The sequence below is a fragment of the Panthera pardus genome, unplaced genomic scaffold (genome assembly GCF_024362965.1).
Source record: "Panthera pardus isolate Hobbes unplaced genomic scaffold, ASM2436296v1 HiC_scaffold_13, whole genome shotgun sequence".
NCBI classification, from domain to species: Eukaryota; Metazoa; Chordata; class Mammalia; order Carnivora; family Felidae; genus Panthera; species Panthera pardus.
Window position 1 is genome coordinate 85,873,988 of NW_026526688.1, and position 16,285 is coordinate 85,890,272.

General features: G+C 43.1%; 1 long non-coding RNA gene across 1 annotated transcript in view; it reads left to right on the plus strand.

The window, feature by feature from the left end:
• LOC109249587 (uncharacterized) overlaps positions 1-16,285 on the plus strand; it is a 131,826-nt gene that overhangs the window by 85,949 nt on the left and 29,592 nt on the right. The gene's annotated exons all lie outside the window — the stretch shown is intronic.

Here is a 16,285-nt window from a genome sequence, read left to right on the forward strand (position 1 = left end):
GAGTTCAAGCCCCACATCGGGCTCTGTGCTGACAGCTTAGGGCCTGGAGCCTGCTTCGGATTCCGTGTCTCGCTCTCTCTCTCTGCCCCTCCCCCGCTCGTGCTCTGTCTCTCTCTGTGTCAAAAATAAATGAACATAAAGAAAAAAAATGCAGGACTATCCCTATTTTTTAAAAAATGGGATAAATCAATGAGAGAGTCCTTTTACCCAAAGCCACCTTAACTTTCACACAAAGGTCATATATGCACTAATTGGGTGAAATATAAATCGTGTTTCTTTCCACATTCACTTTTAGATCCTGACCTATGTTGTGTCAAGAAATCATAGGCAGCCCAACCTGTGTCATCAAGGTTGGCTTGATTCACAGATGATTTCCTTAAATCATAGAATGATATTAAATGCAATTCCAAAATAGAGAAAGTTCAAAGGCACATTTTAAAAAGCTTATAATGTTGTAGAAAAGGCAATGGGAACCTTCACTCCATTTGCTTCCCTATTTCATAGAGATTTTGAGGGCAGGAGAAGAATATAACTCCTACCGATAACACCTGTCATGTCCTCCCTGGGAAAGGTGATATGGAAGAACTATCATTTTGATCAATTGAGCAGTTGGTGTCTTCTTGCTTTAGGATTTTTTGGTCTGGTTTCTAATTTCTATAAAGTTTAGAATTTCGACCTTCACTAAATGGGTAGATCCCATTTATATTTTTTCCTATTAAGTTTTCATTTTGAAGATTTTGAAGAAAACTGTACCAGGATAGTTCTCATTCAAGATGTCCATTTCTGAACTTAAAAATAAAATAGGCATACTCACAGGGAAAGGAAACACACACACCTGCTTCCTGAACACTGGGTGCAGCTGGTGGGCATGAATAGAAGTCAGCTTCTTCCACCCTCCGCCTCCCATCTCCCAAAACACAGGTGCCCCCACATAGGGTTACCAGATAAAATATAGGATGCCCAATTAAATGTGAATTTTAGATAAACAGCAAATAACTTTTTAGTCTAAGCATGTCTCAGATATTGCATATACTTTTTCATTTGCTGAAGGTGGCCATTCTACCCCAAAAGCCTTTAAACAAATGCACCACAGTGGTCCCGGGGCATCACAGCTTAACAGACTGATCATCCCACAGAATCAAGAATGGGGAAGTATATAAATGTCATTAAATCAACCTCTCATTTTACAGATGATCAAACAGAGGTCAAAGAGATAAAAACCATTTTCTAAGAACTTATAGCTCCCTGCCTCTGTCTCCTAGGGCATTTCTGCTCTCTCCAAGGAGCACGCCTCCGTCCACCAATCCTCAAGGAGATGGGCTCTGACTTTAGGATTAGCACATGGGCAAATGCACCCTGTTTCTCCATGCTTCTGTCTGCCAAAGCAATAGAGACACAGCACAAGTAAATTCTGTCACCTCCCAGAGAAGGGAAATAGAACTGGCTACCTCCATCAGGTGGGGAGACAGGGCAGGAGGGGCAAATTACAAAGAACAAAGCACAGATTAACATCTCAATAAATTATCCTGCCACTTAGGCTTCACAGGTCAGGTTTTCTTAAAGTGGGGGCACACTCATGTTAGTAATCTGTGATTACTGTGGTTGGTTACAGAATCTTCCCCTGGAGACCTTTCTACATCATATAGAAAACCATTTGTCTTTGTTAGCCAAGTTGCAGCTCTACACAGAGACCCACTGGAGGATGAATTTAAATGACTCCCCCAGAACTCCTCTGAACCTTGGAATCTATGAAAATTTAAACAACTAATATTATAATGTTCAAACCTAAGACTAGAATAAATGCAAAAGTAGCTCAGTGTTATTATACAGCTTCAGTATTACTCAAGGCTTTACAGAATCAAGGAAAATCCCCCAAAAGGCCATGGGAAGGCCCTGGTTGCTGTCCTGCAACATCATAAGGAAGGCACAGTGCATTTGGTTGATGATGATTAAGGATGCTATTTATATGTATATAGGGCACTCAATTTCCTTACCATTTGCAAGGGATACATTTTAGAGAGCTCTCAAGACAAGAAAATGTACTGTTTACCACAGAACAGGAATAACTGAAGTCAGAGATGAGACCCCCAGTTTCCCAGAGACTCTCCAGTTGTTCAAGGGGCTTAATTTCCAACCCTTCCATTTCCCATTTGTCCTGCTTTTCCCTAAGTAAGCTGATTAAGGAGCAGGGGCGGGGGGTGTTTAAGTGAAGCTTCCCACAGTCCCCCTGCTCCAAGTGGTCCTAAATTGGAGACATGGAGAAGCACCCCCCCCACCCCCCCCCCCCCCACCCTGGCTAACTGGATAAGGGACTAACAGGGCGGAGGCAAGTTCTCTGGGACCCAGGGTGACAAAGACTGGGGCCGAAAAGCAGGAAATAGAACACTGCCTGTGGAAGCTTCCCATGTAACTCAAAATAGCCAACATTTGAAGCCATGAATATTGTAGTTGGAATTGTTTCACAAATTTGGGGGCTGCAAAAGACTTTAGAGCTTACTTAGTCTAACCTGTTTATTTAATCAGTGAAGAAATGAGGGACTCACTACTAGAAATAATTTTGCATCCTTCATTGTTAAGGGAAAACCCTTCTTCCCCATACCTATGGAGGGAGACTCATTAGCACAAAGCTCCTGGCCTCCCAGCTACTTTTACTTTGTCCCCAGGAAGAAAGAGTAATTTAATATGATGGGGAAGAAGAAGCTCGCTGAGTGCCACCTAGCCTTTTCCTCCTCTCTTTCTTGAGAATATATTTTCCACTGGAAGCATGTTCTGCTTTCCTCCTGTAGGGAAGGCACACCCTAGTAGGGAGGGGACAAGATGGTCTGCTCAGGTACAGAGCTGTTGAGTAGGTTTGTTTAAATTTAGTGTCCAGTATTCTCAACCGAATCTGACCTGGATAAGGGTTGCTGGGAAATCTTTCCTGAGGACATGCACTCTGAAGGAATAAAAGGACTTAACTAAGTGGAGAGTGGGAAGGACAGAATGTTCCTGGTAGAAGCAACAGCATGTGCAAAGGCCCTGTGGTGGGAGGAAACATGGCAGATGTGAGAAACTGGATGAAGGCCTTGCTGAAGAGCAGAGAGACAGGGAAAGACTGGTGCATGATGAGATGGAAAGGCACATGGGGCCAAACTACACAGGGTCTTGAGGACCATGCTAAAGATCTTGGTCTGAATTCGACTTCAGAGTATTCATACTCAAATAAGGATTTAAGCAGAGACTGAAGGTGGGGGGAGAAGGAGGATGACATCATCATACATGCAAAATGAACATTGATTCTATCTGTATTGTGAAGAACAGATAGTGTGTGTGTGTAGAGTGAGTACAGGAAAGAAATCATGGCAGTTGCCTAGGCAAGAAATAATAACCGTTAGGACCAGAGGTATGTCAGGGATTGAAGATTCTTGTCAGCTGGAAGTCAATTTTCCTGGCGTAAAAGAGAATCATATCCTTAGCTAACTAGACTTAGTTCCCATAGATATCTCAAAAGAAGCAAAAATAAAACCATGGAATTATGTAAATGATGTCAACTTAAGTGTGCCAAAGTTCAAAATCCACTATTGCAAATATTTGCTTTTACTAAAAGTTTTCTCACTTTTGACAAAATTAAAAGGTATTTTTTTAAATTTTTGTATTTATTTTACCTTCCCCCTCTCCTTAGAAAGCCAGGAAATCTTTAATCATATAAGTTATGTCCAGGATAATTCTCACTGGAGCCTTTCCCTAGAAACAAGCATGTATACTCTGTGGGTTGTATTTGTTAAGTGACTAACACAGAAATCAGCGGCCATCACATTCTCTGTTATGTCTCTACTGTTTTGTTTTGTTTCAGGCTTTGTTTGTTTTTATACTGCTTTTCTACTAAAATGGGAAAATAATAATCTCTTTGTCTGTCTAAAAATATCCCTTTGTAAATATTCTTCAAAAGCTCATAAGCTACTTGGTGCGAAACTATTTCCCTCCCTTTTCTACCAAAAGCACAAAGATAAGTTATTCCTTGATAAAATTATTGACTATACATCCCACATGACTTCCTTCAATAGCAAGTAAATATTCCCTCAATAACCATGGATGTGGAATGAAATAAAAATAAAACAGTGTGGAGAATATGAAAATTTGTAGAGATTTAATAAAAGATTTCTGAGAGGATCCAAGGAGGCTGGTCTTACACAAAAGGAATTTGGTAACTCACAGCAGTGCCCCCCCACCAGGAGGGGTCTGCAGCCTAATGGGGTGTGGCCTCCACCAGAAGGTAACAGGTTGACCTGATTCCTGCTTGGCCAAAATGTCAAAGACCTGAATCTCTGTTGAGCCTGTCTCTTTAAGCTCTCAAAAGAGAATCTCCACTCTGAGAAACTAATGTCCTGGTTACCTTTCAAAATCTTACTAATTTAGAGTAAGGGAATAACAATACATTTAAAAACTTTTAATTCTGAAGAGCCTGACTTTTAGACTTAATCTTCAAGAAACTTTTTAAGTCACTTTTAAATATACAGAAATTCAAGTTAAGTTTACAAAAGTGGCCCTCAAAAGACTTGAACAAGAAGAGAGAATAATTATTAGCCTTTATGTTATTTGTATGTGTGTGAGACTCTTAACTGGGCTGCCCAACTCTCCTGGTTTACCTGGGCCCAAGAGTAATTCCCGGACATGCAGCTTTTTGTTTTAAAACTGGGACAGTTAGAGGGAAACTGATATAAGTTGGCCACCCTCCCTAATATATATGGTTCATTAATTTTCTCAAGAAGTTTGAGCATCCATCAATCACTAAGTGTTCACTGAAAACTTACATCTGTGTGGTACTCTGCTAGGCACAGTGAGGGATCAGAAGGAATATGAGTCCATTCCTTGCCTAAAATTCTGTGGCTCCTTCATTGTTTCCCAGGAGTTTATAATGTAATTTCCCCTCAATGACTGCTTGCTAAAGAGAACTTGTCAGGCACAGGCACTGTGGTTGGTACTTGGGATGCCCAGATGAATGAGAAACTGAGTCCGGCCTCAAGGAAATTACTCTTTTGTGGAGAAAACAGCCACAGGTAAAATACAATACAACTTAGTAGGGGCTATTATAGAGCTCCAACGGACCACTGAGCACATACCACATAGCAGAACACGGCTAATTCCAGCCATTGTCCAGATGCAGCAATGGTACTATGCTGCATGCAAAATGCAAATGGAGGTCTAGACTCTAGGTAATAGATACTGTGATTGTTCAGAGGAGAGAAGAGCTCTCTTAGCAAAATGATCATCCCTATTTGTATAGAGGAAGACCTTACTGAAGATAGGATTTAAGGCAAACTCGGGGAAATTTTAATCGGCATGAATAAATACAAAAGAGGCTCTTGCATGGACCGATCATACTAATATGTTATGAACCAAAGTTTATGATTTATCTGGTTCTGTGCACCTAAGATGCAGAAACTAAACAACCACCACCAACAAAAGGTTGATAGGCAAAGATGATATAGAGGTGGAAATTTAGACTAAAGGCAAGAAAGTTTAACACCCCTTGGTGGTAGATGGACTTAACAAAAGGGTCGCATCAGGAAGATAAAGTTGAGAAAAATAGGTTAAGGTCAGATAATGAAGGTTTGTGAATTGCTGAGAAGTTTGGAATTCCTTCTATAGACACTGGGGAGCCATGGAAAGCTTTTCAGAAGGAAAGTGCTATGGTGAAAGTTGTATTTTAAGAAGCTTAGTCTGGCAAAAGTGATTACCCAGGTCTTGCATGAATTAGAAAAGATTCTGAGTTCATGAATTAAAACCAAGGGAGTTTTGCCATGTGTGCAAAGGAATATTAAAGAAAGTTTTCCCCTTTTTACTGCAAAATGCAGCTGTTGACTGGAGGGAGGGAGAGGTTCTTGGCATCTCCCTAAGGTTTGGGAAGATGATGCACCTGCCAAGGGAAGAACTGGGATCTCCTCTACGGGGAAAATCATGGCGGCCATGAATGAACCTTTTCCCCACTAAGAGCCATCTCCTAAGTGAAGAAGGTCATTTGCAAAGGGATACCAAGGGGACAAGATCTTCCAGCTGCAATTTCAAAATTAAAAACAACGAGGAAAATGGTTATACCTTTATATGTCTAGACTGAATCAAACAAAAGTAAAGAGGAAAAACTTCTGTGTCATTCCACATCATAGACTCTTTCACATTCCTTTCTCATAGTCTATTTCCACCTCTGATTCTACCTGTACAAAATATAATCATGCCTGCTTATAATTACTTATGCATACATGAATACTAGTAAGTTAAACTTGTTCATCTATTTACATAGACAGTGTGATACATAGTAGCTTAGGAATTGCTTCTTTTCCCTGTGATTTTAAATGTGCAACGAGTTTCTTTCTAAAACACATATTTGCAGATGTCACTTTAAACACTATTTTCTGAGATTATATTTTCCATAGAAAACAGATGTCTGCAATTATCCCTTTTTTGACCTCTGAGACTTATCAAAGTCAAATAGGTAATCATCCAATCAGACGGGCTATCATTATCAGAAGAAAAGTAATTATAATCTGAATATGTTTGAACATGATTATTATAAGCTTTAAACTGTTACACTTTTGATTGGGGCAGAATTGGAAGACATTATCACTTCATAATTCAAATGATGTAACTTCACTTGTTTTTGTCATTTAGAATCTGGAGAGCTAAATTTATTTAACAATATAATTCTTTAAACATGAACAAATTATGCAATAATCTCTTTAAAACCATGAGAATGCTTCTCAAAATCTTGACAGTAAAATTAGGGGAATTTTTTTTTTTTTTAACTAGAGCAAATCAGAGCTCGGCACTGAGCCCATCAGAGTGGGAAGCTCGAGGCAGACATGTTCATTTGACAGACATTTTGTGATGTGCTTGGTTCTGTTAAAGAGACCTGCTCCCTTTCTACCTTCCTCTAGAGGCCCACCCATTGTTGGTCCAAAGCAAAAGGAGAACTAAACCTATAAATACAGAAATGATGAGTGAGAAAGAAAGGAGAAAAGGTGTATAAGAAAAAAAAAAAATCTTTCCCAAGAAAATACATAAACAGAAGGGTGAATTAAAGTCCAAACCAGAACTGAGAATTTCTTTAAAGGACTTAAGGACTTGGAGGGTAGGGGTTGGGAGAGGCATTGAAAACCTAATGATCAGTACATGTGGAGTCGAACTGCTCTTCCCATTGAAAATAATTTTATAAAAATCTGATAACACAATCCTTTCATCCAGACATTTGCTCAGGTGTTTGCTTAACTTGGTGGGATATCCTGATTTTTCTCCTCTAGTGTTTCCAACTTCTGTGGTTTGGAGCTCATGTGCTCACCTCAGGAATGAGATGTGATGGCAGGGCACTCCCGGGCTATTACTGGGGCCTGTGTCCACAGTGGGCTGGTGGATGTGTGTGAACAGTGAGCACTCAGAGCCCTGTCAGAGAACTCCTGTGACTTAAAAATGTTTGGCGTTATGGCCTGTGAATGTGGCACGGGCGGAGCATTAGAAATAGTCACAGACAGGAGCCTTTACAAGGTTTGAAAGGTACTGAATGGTTATTTTTCCATGGGCACAGCGTTTCTTAGGTTGATTGTTGAAGAGGTGCCATTCAACTCATAATTCTAGCTCAGTGGAGTGACGACCAGAGGCTTCTCCCCAACACAGCACAACGTTGGTAAACATCAAGTTCAGACTTCATACCATTCCATCTTCTTTATTAAAAGTACCTCTTTCGGGGCATCTGGGTGGCTCAGTCGGTTGAGTGTCCGACTTCGGCTCAGGTCACGATCTCGCAGTATGTGAGTTTGAGCCCCGCGTCGGGCTCTGTGCTGACTGCTCAGAGCCTGGAGCCTGTTTCGGATTCTGTGTCTCCCTCTCTCTCTGCCCCTCCCCCATTCATGCTCTGTCTCTCTCTGTCCCAAAAATAAATAAAAAACGTTGAAAGAAATAAATAAACTTAAAAAAAGTACCCCTTTCTTCTTGTTGTTTCTTCTTGACTTCTTCCCTTCCCCTACTCTACCATGCGTATGTGTCCAATTCCTCCATTCAACAAAGACTTATTAAGTATGGGCCAAACACGGTGGATATAGCCATGAACAAAACAGACAAATATCTCAGCCCAGCTGGAGCTTGCATTCTTGTTAACTTCTTTCTAATGCCTGCTGCTGAAATGTCCATTGATAGCAAAGGTATTGATGGAGTTATCAAAGGTTGAAGGAAATGCTCCCTTTGTCACTCAGGGAATCTGCACCTCTTGGGGGAGGGCCCAGTGATAGCACGCACTGTTAAACTCCCCTGGCGATTCAGACTCTGAAAGTGTCAGAGCGATGACAGAGGTACAACTGCCTCCAGGGATAGTGCAGATGTAGAGGAAGGCTGATCTTCGCAGGCGCCTCTTGGAATTTCACCCCATGGACAGATGCCCATTCATTGTGTCCCTCTCCAATGCCGGGCTGTACAGAAAGCCCCTCTTCTCTGCCTAGTGCTGCAGAGGCTATGAGCTCACTACTTTGCTAGTCCCTCACCAGCAGAAATCCTGTTTTACGAATGTGACTAATGATTTATAACTCCCTATCACCTAGCACAGGGCCTGGCACAGTGCGAGCCCTCAAAAACCTCCAAATAAAGGAATGGCTGTCAACTTCACTTCCCCAAACCTTTGACACTCTGTTCAGTCTAAGTGGGAAGAACTTTCTTCACGTGTTCCCTGTTGGTCACAGATTCCCAGCCTAACTTATTATCTTGCAAGATGTCAAAGTGGAAATTTCCACCTTGACTCTTACTCTACATCTCATTGAACCCAGGCACTGGAATTGCAGTACCACTTTTTGAGGGGGATTTTTTTTGTCTCTATTTAGTTCATCATGCTGAATGTTTTGTGCATCCATGCACTGCTTCTGATGGATTTAGCTTATTAAAGCGAATGGCATCCAGCTGCAACCCCCCTTCTTCTCTTTCCCTCTAATCTACTTTCAAGTAACCAAAGCAGCCTATTAACACTTGGTGTTTCCGTCGGACCTTGCACATTCGTGCCTTTGAGCCTGTGATCACATCATTTCCCATCTTTTCAGAATATTATTTCTCCCCTGCTTTGCCTGGCTTCGTTTTATCCAACTTTCAAGAGCCTGCAGCAAGCTTAATGGCTGTGTAGTCTCTGAGTCGGGGCACCAGCAGTCTGAATGACGTATTCTCCACAAAGCCTTTTTTGACCAATACAAGCCATCTCTTCTTCTCATTGCTTAGTGCAGTTATTTCATGTAGAAATTATTCAGCACCCTCCTTTGCTGTGTCCATTATCTTTTTATGTAGCTGTAGATATACACATGCATGCTTAATTAGCTGGAATAATAGCAGTATAGCACACAGGTTAAGAACATGGTTGACGGGTGCATAGACCTAGGCTTCAATATAGGTTCTCCCCTCGGGGGAGAGATAACTGAGGACAGGTTACGTCTCTGGATTTCAGCTTTGCTGTCAATAAAATGGGCAACTGTATCTACCTGAATCAAGCATGTCTTTTTATTCTGATGCTTTGACATCTGGGGCCTCACTGACTTTGGAGAGACCGTCCCTTTCAGGGCTAGTCAATCTCTAGAATTGGCAAGGGACTGGCCTGCAAGCATACCTTTTGTATGCAAGCCAAACAATCCAAAGCCCATACCCCCAACCACCTCCTTTATTGGGGTCTCATGTTCTGACCACTAGTCCTGTGCCCTAATCACCTCAGAGCAACTGGGAATAGCCCCTTGGCCCCAGAGTCCACTAAAATGATTCAAACCAGCCAATCCTGAGCTCACTTACCATGCCTCACCCATTTCCTTGCACAGAGGCCATAATAAAGGCTCTTACCCTCGATTTCCCCTGCTCCCTCTGCTTCCTTACTGACCCAGCTGTTCCACTGGGTGACCTCCCCATGGTGTGTCACATCACTTCCTGTGTCTAGGGAACTGTGAGTAAAAACTTCTTTCTTTATGACAGTCATTTCCCTGTCTGCCTGTCTTACCATACCTGATTAAAATCAATCCTGGATATATTTTCAAACACTACCTCATAGGGTTATGGTAATGGTTCTCAACTGGAGGTGATTTTTGACCCCCAGGGGACATATGGCAATGTCTGGTGACACTTTTAGTTACCACAACTGGGGCAAAAGGTGTTATTGGCACTTACTGGGGAGAGACCTGGATGTTGTCAAACATCCTACAGTGCACAGGTCACCCACAAGAATTCTCCTGCCCAAAATGAAAGTCCTGGCAAGGGTGAGAAACCCAGGGTCCAGTGAGGATTCAGTGAGGTAAATTCTCAGACCGTACTGTGCACTGGAATCACCTGGTGGACTTACTAAAATACCTATTGCTTGGCCCACTCCCAGAGTTTCTGATTCTATAAGTCTGGAGTGAGACATAAGGACTTGCATTTCTAACAAGAATTTGCATTTCTAACAAATTCCAAGGTGATGCTGACACTGATATTTCAGCACCAATTTTGAGAATTATTAGCCTAATTCATAGCAATCACTCAGTAAAAGGTATCCCATAATTATCATTTTATCAGATCCTTTAGGGCAGAGACTGCCCCCTATACTTCCTATCGTGCACATCATTGGGGTTTGCAACAGGCACTCAGTAAAAGATACTGATGGCTTTTTGACACAAGGTACTCCTAAGTGGCAAACTCTACTTACTGAGATTTCTTTGGGGACTAGATGAGAAACTTGTCTAGGTAAGAATATGTTCTAGTTAGCTGCTGCTGCATAACAAATTATCCCAAAATTTAGTGGCTTAAAGTAACAACCATTTTATTATGTATCATGATTTTGTGAGTTAGGAATTTGGTCAAGGTTCAGCAGGTTGATCTGTTACATGAGGTATTGATTGAAGCTACTCAAAGATATTTATCTGGCTAGTAGGTCAATAGATTCATATGTCTGACACCTTGCTGGAATGGTTTGAAGGCTAGGCTCCACTGGGACTGTCAACTAGAGCTCCCCCCTGTCAACTAGAGCTCCATGGAGTGTCCTCAGGGTAGTCAGACTCCTTACAAGGCAGCTTAGGGCTCTAAGAAAGAGTTTTGCAGCTCTCAGGGTGAAAGGCAATCTTGGCCTTTTATAACCCAGCCCCAGAAGTCCCATTTTGCCATTTCCACTATACTCCATTGGTGAAAGCACTTATTAAAGCCCCCAACCCAGTGTCAAGGGAGGACGTATGGATCCCATGTTTTAATGAGAGAAGAGCCAAAGAATTTGCTGGCCATATTTTTAAACTACCACATGATGGTTGGTTGCAGCCATGTTTCTAGTGAAGAGAGTAGAAGACATAAGCAAATGACCCTAGGACTCTATAATTTTACTCTGTTATTCTCCGTCCTGAACTTTTGATGTTATATCCTCTCTCCAAATATATCACTGCAAGCCAGGCAGCTTCCCCCACTACTGTCTTCGTCTTCTGACTGTGAGTTGGAATAAGTATCCATATACCTGTCAGAATTGCCTAGTGCAGTAAAACCCACAATGAAATGCCCTTCCCTATTGCAGGTTCATTACACAGCATGAAAAATCCTATCCCCCAAGGACACAGTCCCAGATGGCATTTCTGTCTCCCATTGCAGTCTACAGTGCCTGTGCTGCAGTTATGTGCCTGTCCTGGTCCCCAGCGTGGCGACCAGGTCCTATACAACCTGATCCAAATGTAATGCTTCTGTTATCTGAATGACGCCTTCTCTCATGTCTCCGGGGCTGTACTTACTCCCTCTGAGATTCTAGGCTCTCCAACCAGCTCAACATGTCAGCAGGAGCTAAATGATGACCTCAGCAGCAGCCAAGGATTATTTCGGTTGCATTATTCTCTGTGATTATCCAAAAGGGAAAACAAAAAAAGTCACTTAAAAATGCAGCTTGTGCTCTTCCAGTACAACAAAGGATCTCCTGGAAATCTTTTATTTTTTAAATGACATTATAATGTATGCTTTGTTTTGTTTTCATCACTTTTATCATCTTTTCCTAGCAGAGGCCCAAGTGACTTGGCTGGGGTAAGGGGGGAAAATTATAATGATTCATTTGTATACATTTGTCCTAGAGGGAATTTGACATGGTGGAAATATTATCAGAATATTAAATTAGAGGCACTCAACATTATTCTCTGTTCTATTTGAAACCAGACTCAAGGTACAAACATATGGGGCCCAAGAATGCCACGGTAATTCAGTAATTCATGAGCCCCTACCAGAGCACCTTGGTTATTTCTGAACTGAGTTGACATAAGTATTCTCCTGTTGTGGGCACCCTTGGTACTTCTGTTTTGGTGAAATTTTTAGCTAGCCTCTCTTCCATACTCAATTCTTGTTATTAAAGTCTCTCTCTAAAGGCAACAGCTGATGTGGTTCTGGAGAGGCAGCCGCATACCCAGCTCTTCTGAAGACCAAGTGCTTTCTAACAGATCTCTCCCAGCAAGGTGTTCCCTTCCTGGCCCTTAGCAGCTCTTGCCCTGAATCAGAGTTGATTAGCTCCTGAGACCAGTGTATCAGTCAGGATCCAACCAGAAAACAGAAACCACTAGAGATTTTGAAACAGAAGGGCTTGGATATAGGGATTGATTATACAAGGATGGGAGAGCCCAGAGGCCAGCCAGGGGGCGGTGAGGAATCCAGAGACCACAAAGACAGGAAGCTGACATTGCCACAGGGCAGAAGGAAGAAGGCAGGGAGTTCAGGAGCTCGGGCACATTGTCACCAGCTGGAGATTAGAACACAGTGGACTGGACAGTCTGGCAACAACTGGAACAGGAGAGGTCAAGCAGCTGCAGAGAGGAAGGGGAAGAAGTTCCTGTTACTCGCCCCCCCTCTTTACCCTCCATTCACTTGTCCATGCCTCCCATCCTCCAGGCTTGGAAAAGCAACCAATGGGGGTCAGACCCTTTGATTCAGGACAGGATAGGGAAAGGGCAAGAAAATGACCTGAGGAAAACGCATACCGCAGGAACCCTGGGAAGCTATTTCCACTCAGTTCTATGTGGTGTCTCCAGGACCCTGCACACATCCATCCTCCAGCCCAAGGTCATTGTCAGCTGCCCCAGGGTCTCAGCCACCAACATCTATTCTGACTGCACTGATGTAACCTTGACCAATTAACAGCCTTTCTCAGTAAGACCCCACCCTGGTCAGATCTCTAGTTTCCATCAACTGTTCACCCCAGGGCTGCTTCTCTTTGCTGCCTCCTAGCTCACTCTTGTTCCCACTGACTCTTCAGCATTTTTACCAGTTTGACTCTGTCAAAGATCCATTTTTGTAAGCTGATCCCCAGGTCCAGTGGGCCTGGTCTGGGTTTGGTATCGAATAATCCTCTTGTTCACCATAGAAATACTATTACTTCTTCTCTCCTCCAGCAGAAGGTGGTGTTTTGCTCTCATGATGGGCCCAATTCAAGGGAGAAGGGGGTTAGACTTCCCTTTTTTGCAGAAGAGCGTATGGGATGGGAGTTATTTTTGTGGCCTACTTTGGAAATACAACCAACTCCAGGCAGAGACTTAATAGATCTCTTCAATCCTAATTATTAGTTTTTCTCCAAGATTTCCTCCCTCCCTCTGTCTCATCCTCCCTCCCTTCCTTTTTATTTTCTTATCTAGAGACAGGAAAACTTAATCTTTGGGAAGGAGTACATCTGTGCATACAGCTTAGTCACAGAATAAACCTTGACATATTTAATGGCTCGCTATTTTTTCTTGATTTTGACAGACTAGACTCAAACACCTTCACCACTAACATATTCTAATATGTTAATAGAAAGAAACTGCAGTCAGGATCCACCCTCAGAAACTGACTCCACTTGTGTTGCCAGGGTCATCCAGGTATGTGTAACACATTCTCAACCATCGCGTTTGTCCGCAAGTACTCATCTGTCTCTTTGCCCATGTCAGGGAGTACACAGATCCACTCCCTCCCCTTATGACAAGCCTTAACAGTCATCAAGTCAGAGACAGCACCTCTGAATTGATTTTTCTAGGCCTGCCCAGCTGGGCATGGAAACCCTGGGATTGTGATTCAGGTGGGGAGGTAGCTCTTGACAAAGCAAGAGGCACCATAGCAAAAGGGGGTCCTCCAGTCCTTCCTGCTGGCCTGACTTGGTCTTTCCACAGGGAAGGGGGGACAGAAAGCCCAGGAAGAAGGCTTATGGAGTGATCTAGCTTTCATAGTGAGAAAGTAGAGAAAATTCACGTGTGGAGAAGAAAAGATGGTCTTTTCTCTTGAAGGCAAGGATACTACAGAAACCTGACAGATGAGCCATCTTAATCATGAAGGCAAAAAGGCAAGAAGATGGCGGGTGTAGGCAATACACCAAAATGCACTGACCACCAAACAAACATTTAAGTACTTAACTGTAAGAGAGGACCGGGGCATATTTAGACCAAGTGAAATGCCCTCTATTTGGGTTCTGATTTCTTTGTCTCTGGGGCCAATTCTGGGAAGAACAACAGTTATAATTGTGCTGAGCTTGGCTCTAAAAACCTGTGGTTTTCAAACCTATCAGAGCTAGCACCTCTTTATTATAACAAGTGTTTTGTCATGCCCCTTTTAAATGCCAGAATAAAATTACTAACATAACATCTTTACACATTTGAGAAAGACAACAGTGCAATGCCTCAACTGATACAAGAGCAAAACACAAAGCTATAATGAAATAATGGGCATTTAATGGGGCGCCTGGGTGGCTAAGTCTGTGAAGTGTCCAACTTGGCTCTGGTCATGATCTCACAGTTTGTGAGTTCGAGCCCCGTGTCAGGCTCTGCACTGACAGTGAGGAGCCTGCTTCAGATCCTCTCTTTCTCCCCTTCTCTCTGCCCCTTCCCTATTTGTGCTCACTCTCTCAAAATAAATAAATAAACTTTAAAAGCAAAAGATAATGGGCATTTCAGTGTGTGAACGCTCAGGCCCTGTATGCTGTGGCACTGGTGATCGTAATAATCTTCTTGATTTATTTGGTTGTATAAAATTCAGTGTATACTAAAACAATGCAAAAAGGCCTTATGTAAATTTTTAAAACTGAGTTAGGTTCTAATGTCAATGATAACATTAGGTTTTTCACATATGGAAATATCCCGTAGAACACTCACAAGTCATGTGTGATGCAAGATAATGGTGGTGGTGGTGGTTTCCACCCACCACTTTGTAACAACCCCGAAAAGTCCACCCAAATTTCCAAAATGCCCTCGAGAGAATTGAAAACCATGCTCTAAAGCATTAATCAGCTAGCCTTGTGTTACTTAGGACTAGGAACCGATCTGAGAGCCTTGTGTGTGTGATGTTATTGGCATAATTATTTCCTTATCACACACAAGGAAACTGAGGCACAAAGAGGCTACATAACTTCCCAAGGTCACAGAACAGGGATGTCCGTGGGGGTACAAGTGGAATGCAAGCCGTCCAAAACCCACGTGAACCATTACCACTCCCTTTCCTGATTTGCCTCGTCATCTGGGAGACTTGCTTTACCAACCTGCTTCCTACTACAGGACTAGGCTCCCACAACATGATAAAGGCCTCCCAATCATCCCAGAAAGCTGTTTGTTTACCCCGTCCTGGTTCTGTTTCTGAGCGTGGCAGCCAGCAGCGCGTTTGGGCTAGCCCTCAGAAGTGCCCTCGGAGCTTTGTCCTTAGCTCACCCGCCTGGGCCCTTTCTGATCCTGCTTTTCATGTACGGGTCGCCGACCTACTTCATCCATTCTTGCGATATGGTAACGAAGCCAAGCAAAAGAGGCATAATTTACTGCCTTCCCTCTGCTTTTCCAATTACCCCATTTGAGCCTCGCTAATTTTCTCTTCACCTCTCCTCACCTCACGGAGCTCTTCCGTTTGCTCCATCAGACCTGCGGGGATAGCGAGGATAACCTGCTTTTCCTCCCAGAGTCATCTCAAACAAAGGCCCGCTTGGCCAAGGGGGCTATTTGAGAAGCCATGAGCTCCCCTGTCACCCACAGCTGCTTAGCGTGTGGCTCGCTGGGCGCTTCGGAGAGCAGAGCTACAATGCGGGGTGCCCTGCTCCCGCCAGGCCCTCCCTCCGCGCTGCCCTAGCACATTCTAGTTGGCTCTCTGCGCAGCTTTGTTATGGGCTCTGCAACACTGACGCTCCTACATTAAGTTGTGGAAGACAAGGTCTCATTTTCCTCAGGGGAGCTTGATGTCCAGAAAGTAAACTTAAGTCTCAAGGTCTCTGAAAAATCTCCTGATTCCTCTGGCAGGGATCCCGGCTGGGACCTCCTGTGAGGGTAGCATGCAGCTGCTTGTGATCTTTTGAACGCACACAGGATGCAACAGG